We start from the raw sequence: 6,521 nt of genomic DNA, 5'->3' as shown, positions 1-6,521 counted from the left end.
AAGAAAGAACTAGGTAGAGCATAGGGGAAAACTGCTTAAAGAGCAGACTTCTTTTGCAAACCCAGACAGAGGAAGCATGATAGCACTAGACACATGCCAAGTAGGGGGTGTGAAGATAAGGTTGTAAGACCTGATGATGCATTTGGACACTCACAATTTTATGTTAGTTGTATGAGACTCAGCAACCAATCAGACATTGGCTGTGTATTAGCAAATGTCAATTGTCAAAAGTACTAGCATTTTAAGTAACTATTAGAATGGAGTCAAAATTTAAGAATAGCATGGATATTATTTAATTATAATATTAGATATATATTTTATAATTTATTTATTTTTTAAAAATATATTTTATTGATTTTTTTACCGAGAGGAAGAGAGAGTTAGAAACATCGATGAGAGAGAAACATTGATCAGCTGCCTCCTGCACATCTCCCACTGGGGATGTGCCCGCAACCCAGGTACATGCCCTTGACTGGAATCGAACCTGGGACCTTTCAGTCCACAGGCCGATGCTCTATCCACTGAGCCAAACCGGTTTCGGCTTTATAATTTATTTTATAATACATGAATATAATTTGAAATAAAGTCACTTTGTAATATATGTATATATCAGTCAACATTTACCCTTTCTACTTAACATAATAAATAAGTCCATAAATATTTTCAGACACGCAAATAGAAAACACAAGTCTGAACTCATTTAAGACAGGGAATACTTTATTCAAACCCATCAGAGAAATTGACAATTTGGATCTGTAACAAAGCATTGTGTTTTAAAGCATAGGCCAGTAATTGTATATGAGAGTGTACACTGCTCTACATACAAATGAACTGATCAGACCAGAACTTTTCAATGTTTAAAACAGAGTAAGTTTCCCCGTAAAAGCAGCACCGTTGTGACATTTTAAATTTAGTATTCCTCTCCTTCTTCCTCACCCTCTCCTTCAACAGAATCCACACCAACTTCTTCATAATCCTTCTCCAGGGCAGCCATGTCCTCACGGGCCTCAGAAAACTCTCCTTCCTCCATGCCCTCACCCACATACCAGTGGACAAAGGCACGCTTGGCATACATCAGTCAAACTTGTTGGTCCAGGCGAGCCCAGGCCTCAGCAATAGCTGTGGTGTGGTAGGCTGTCTCAGCAGTGATGACAGGGGCATATGTGGCCAGAGAGAAGTGGATGTGGGGATAGGGCACCAGGTTGGTCTGGAATTCAGTCAGATCAACATTCAGGGCTCCATCAAACCTGAGGGATGCAGTGATGGAGGACATGATCTGGCTAATAAGGCAATTCAAGATTAGTGTAGGTTGGGCGCTCAATATCGAGGTTTCTACGACAGATGTCATAGATAACCTCATTGTCAACCATGAAGGCACAATCAGAGTGCTCCAGGGTGGTGTGGGTGGTGAGGATGGAGTTGTAGGGCTCAACTGCAGATGTGGAGACCTGGGGGGCCGGGTAAATGGAGAACTCCAGCTTGGACTTCTTGCCATAATCGACGGAGAGACGTTCCATCAGCAGGGAGGTGAACCCAGAACCAGTTCCCCCACCAAAGCTGTGGAAAACCAAGAAGCCCTGAAGGCCTGTGCACTGGTCAGCCTGTTAGAAAAGAATAGGGGAAACATAGTTATTGCTTTTTGTGATATATTTTCACTTTTCATACATTCCAATGATATAAATCTTATTTTGACAGGAAACACTTAAAAAAATAATGTAGGCCTTTCTGGAAGAACTCAGCGTTTCTTCATTAAAATATTTCTTCATTAAAATTTATGAAATGATTTCAAATAATTCATGTTTTAACAAACAATGAATAATTCATCTACCACTCTTTATTACATTTCAATTCTATGTTTGAAAAAAAAAAGAGCATACTTTAAATGTCTTCCTTGGGCTCATTAATTTCTTTATTCTTGAGAAGAAACATACCAGTTTCCGAATTCGGTCCAGGACCAGGTCAATGATCTCCTTGCCAATGGTGTAGTGTCCACGGGCATAGTTATTGGCAGCATCTTCCTTGCCTGTGATCAGCTGCTCAGGGGGGAAAGCTGGCGGTTAGGTGCCAGTGCGAATTTCGTCAATGACTGTGGGTTCCAGGTCTACAAACACGGCCCTGGGCACATACTTGCCAGCGCCTGTCTCGCTGAAGAAGGTGTTGAAGGAGTCATCTCCCCCGCCTCAACAGAGCCCCCAGGACACCCCTCCTGTCCCAGACCCCGAGATCAACTCACCAATGACTGTGGGTTCCAGGTCTACAAACACTGCCCTGGGCACATGCTTGCCAGCGCCCGTCTCACTGAAGAAGGTGTTGAAGGAGTCATCTCCCCCGCCAATGGTCTTGTCACTTGGCATCTGGCCATCGGGCTGGATGCCGTGTTCCAGGCAGTAGAGCTCCCAGCAGGCATTGCCGATCTGGACACCAGCCTGGCCAACATGGATGGAGATGCACTCACGCTGTTAAAAGGAAACAAGAAAAATTGTAATATTAGGTTGTAGTAGCATTTTGAATTTTCAGTAGATTTAAAAAAATATTTCTAGTAACATACAGGTTGTCTTCAAATTTATCAGTGGTCATATCCCCAACATGATAAAAATGATTTTAAAGAAAGCACCTGCTACAACTGCTGCATATGGGTGTGGCCTGAATAATGTTGCACTGTTTAGCGTATGGTGCAAGTCCATTGTTCCCACAGGCATGCTTAAATAAATTTTCCATATTTAAAAAATATTCAAAGCACAGATTTTATAAAATGAAGTTAATTAAATGATTTAAAATCAAATCATTAATTGGAATCAATATTACTACCACCTTCCCCTTTAAATAAAGATAAGAGTTTCTTCTAAATATGATTTAGTATTTCAACATGGACATCTGCACTGCAGCTGAGGCTAGAAGCCACACCCTTCTGCAGACTATCTGCAGAATCCATCTGTACCAGGGGGTTGGAAGCTCCGCAAGGGCTGACTCCTGCCTTGCTGAATTTGTGGTGCCTGGTGCTAGCCTGTACTGTCTGCTACATTATTTAACAGAGCAAGCTCTATTTCCAGAAACTGCCTACATGATCTCATTGTGCCATTCTGCCAGTTTTCCTCCTCTGAGCCAGGCTAGGACCATATGTCTAAATTGAAATGAATTAATGAAGATGCATTCGAACAAAAGACAGCTGGACACAGAGTATAATTCTTCTTTGTCTGCAGCAATTTCATTACTTTTTAAACAAGTTTCTCCAGAATTTTCCCCACTGTAAAAAACTGAAAAATTATGAGTATTTTTATTTTTTATGAGTTTCTTTAAAACAACAGCTCCTAAATTAGAAACAAATATCACATGAGAAGCTACCAAACAAAGAACCCAGTGAAAGAATAATGAAATATATATTTTAAAAAACAAAATAGTACCTATTTTCATTGAGATTTTTCTACTCACCATAAAATGTTCATACTAATCACATTCAATAGGTATTTTCTTCTCTATGGTCTTTATGGCTACAACTTCTATTGTCTGTCCATTGTCTCGTCACTGACATGGGGGGGAGGGGCAGGGAAGGGCGTTTCCCTGGGTCCTGAACATTGGGGTACCCTGGCTCACTCACACACTGGTCTTTCTCATTGAACATGCGGGGCTCTCTCTCTCCTCCCTCCCTCTCTCTTTCTCTCTCTCTCTCTCTCTCTCTCTCTCTCTCTCTCTCTCGTCAGTCAGGGTGGGGTAGCCAAAGGCCAGACTTTAAAGGGCTTGTCAAGTGAATTGTGATTTTGCTCCGCAAGTAAAACTATTTCATCTAAATAATTTTATCAGTGAATGAAAAGCCTTTTAACGCCTACAGTTCTGCAACGATGAAAGACTTTTTACTAAGTCTTCTCTTGACAGAAGAGGTTTAGCAAGAGTGAGCCCGCCTAGTGGCTCCAAGGCCAGAGAAGCCAGAAACAAACAACGCCCCTGCGCCGCCCTGACGCCGGCACCAACAGAAACTAACCACTTTCCCCCATTAATATACGGGTATCTTTCTAAAATGCCGACAAACCAGCGAGGGAACTTTTTTTTTTTTTTTTTTAACTAACCCAAGGCTCCGCTCTGTCCCAGTCCTTCTCTGCCCCCAACATACACCCACCGACCCCTGGTCTTTTGGGCGACTCCTCCTCTCAGTCCCTCGGGAAACACGCGAGGAAGAAAAGAGCCTCTCGGGGTCACACGAGTACAGTGTACACATACCCGGCGACCAGGCAGGAGACGCCGCGATCTCCTTCCCTGCCCCAGACCCTGTCATCGCCAACAGATGGGCTGCCGTGGCTCGGAAAGGCTCAGATAACAAAAACGCTTCCACGTCGCCTTTGTTCTCCCCGGTTCTGCGGCGCCCTGGGCGCAGCTCTTGCTGGGCTGGTGCGCTCCGCACTGCGGCGGCGGCCGGCCCCAGGATTTGGGGGAGACGAAGGTTAACCTTGCCAACAAAGCGTAAAGCTACCCCTTCACCAAAGAAGTCCCAAAGGGAATGGGGCTTCAGATTTTCCAATAGACCCTGGAAGACTGACCCCACCCAACGGCCACAAAGAGCCAGGGAAAACAAATTCTCACCATGGTTGCTGCTTTGAGGCTGCCGAGCGGATGGCGGAGAGGAAGAGGAGAGCTTGTTGTTGCTTCTTACAGCGCGACTCTTAGGCGGTCGATGTAAGAGAACCTGCGGCACATGGGCGGATGCAGCTCCCTATATACAACTCAGTCACCATGGGGATGGGCTGTGGCCTTTTCCAGTTGGTCCAGACCCCTCAATCTGCCCAGAGAAGCCACGACCGGAGAGTTGTGATTGGTGCAAACGACATGGGATGAGGTAATTTCTCCCCCACCCCCTTTTCCCTAGCATCCATAGACTGTTTGCATCCTTCAGACAAAGAGACCGAGAAAAAACAGTCGAGCATCCATTGTGGGGTGGGGCTGGAAAGGGGAGTGCAAAAAGGAAGAAAGAGAACTGGGGTCGGATGATTTTATATTGCTTTAACCTCAAACTACAGTTAAAATCACCAATGTAAGGTTTTTTCCCAACACTTAATCGCAGAATTTGTGTTGTGATGAAATATTTAATGGAAAATTACTCCCAGTTCCTCCGTCAAAGTACAGTATATTGAACTCGACCATATTCGGTGAGGATTCAACATTTCTAATTGCTTTAAAATAAAGTAGCAGAGACGACGGGAATGACGCTTAAAATGGCTTGGGTAAATGTGATTTTTTAAAGGTTCAATAATAGAGCCACCCAAAATGGTTTCCCTGGTTCCAGTAATTTATTTTCAGACCTTCTTTGCCCCCCCCCCCCCCGAAATAGCTAAACAAAAATGGAAGATGGAAAGAATAACCATGCTAAATATGGAAGCACACAAGTGATTTTAACATGGCAATAATTAAGATCTAATGAACATACCGCAGTTAAAGAGTTTACTAGAAATATTCCTTTACCAGAAGTCTATGTAATATGAATCATGTTTCCTGATAAAGAATTGAGAAAATACAAGGAGAAAGAATTGAGTTGAGAAGCTAGTACTACCTGTGCATGCAGTTATATTTTACATTGTTCTGTTTTCTGAAATGAGAAAAATAACTGAAACACCAAATTAAAAAGGAGAACTGTACAGTGGAAAAGGAAGACCATTTTGTAATGTTGTCTCCATCCACAGACAACTGTGTGATGGTAGCTCAATAACTGCATTTCTTTTTTTTTACGGATCTTATATGAATTCAGTAAAACTCTGAGAGGCAACTGTGGGAACTGTAGCCAGCCTCACACCGTTGCTATTCAACTAGAGACTGGTGGTTGCTCAATTGCCTCTTGGGACAAAAAGGCTTTGCTTTCACCCCTTAGGAAATGGATTGCAGTAACATTCTTTTGCTACTTGGAAAGGCTCCATTATCAACAAGGATAGGCTATGCAGAATAAGACGGGACTGAGTACTCCTGACATGGCTAATGCAATCTCAGAGGTAAAGAGGTTTGTAATGGCCATGAAGTTGAAAATTTGTATTTTCCCTTCGGTTTTCAGTGACATCTTTAGGGTCTGCAGCACCATTTACAATGCTGTGCAGAACTCATTCATTCCTGCCGGATGGGCCAGCAGAGCTGGGCTGAGAGGGAGGGGCTTGAAGACAGCTGCTACAGGTTGTGGTGTTACAATGGTGGCCATGTAATTTTCTAGCCTGCTATCCACAGCTCTGTTTTACTTACTCTAATTTGCTTCAGTAGTCTTCCCTGGGAGGGGGGGAGGGCCCCAACGTACAGATTACTTTATCTACTTCTAGCGTAATTCATAGGAAAAATAATCTTTAACATCATCTTCTCTTTCTTTAGCAAATAGAAGTATGTATCAGTAAAAAGACAGGGAAATTAAGAACAACTTGAATGCTTCTTTCTAAGCTCAGAAGTACATTCACTAAAAATAAGAATTAAATGTCATGGGCAAGTTTAAAGATTAATTAAGTAGCTCATTAAATATATTTCTTTTAAAATTTTAATAATGATATAAAACAGACACTGCT

The 6,521-nt window shown here is 42.7% G+C and overlaps 1 long non-coding RNA gene and 1 pseudogene across 1 annotated transcript; both read right to left on the bottom strand.

The window, feature by feature from the left end:
- Nucleotides 1–696: 696 nt before the first annotated feature.
- Nucleotides 697–2,323, bottom strand: LOC102763743 (annotated as a pseudogene).
- Nucleotides 2,324–2,338: 15 nt separating this feature from the next.
- Nucleotides 2,339–4,773, bottom strand: LOC102760693. Its single transcript, XR_435247.2, has 2 exons — nucleotides 4,573–4,773; nucleotides 2,339–2,456 (listed from the first exon to the last, which is right to left on the bottom strand). It is a non-coding gene; the product is annotated as an uncharacterized LOC102760693 (long non-coding RNA).
- Nucleotides 4,774–6,521: the final 1,748 nt, after the last annotated feature.

Source organism: Myotis davidii, unplaced genomic scaffold (assembly GCF_000327345.1).
Source record: "Myotis davidii unplaced genomic scaffold, ASM32734v1 scaffold290, whole genome shotgun sequence".
Lineage (NCBI taxonomy): Eukaryota > Metazoa > Chordata > Mammalia > Chiroptera > Vespertilionidae > Myotis > Myotis davidii.
The sequence above is the reverse complement of the archived record's forward strand: the minus strand, read 5'-3'. Positions and strand labels throughout refer to the sequence as shown.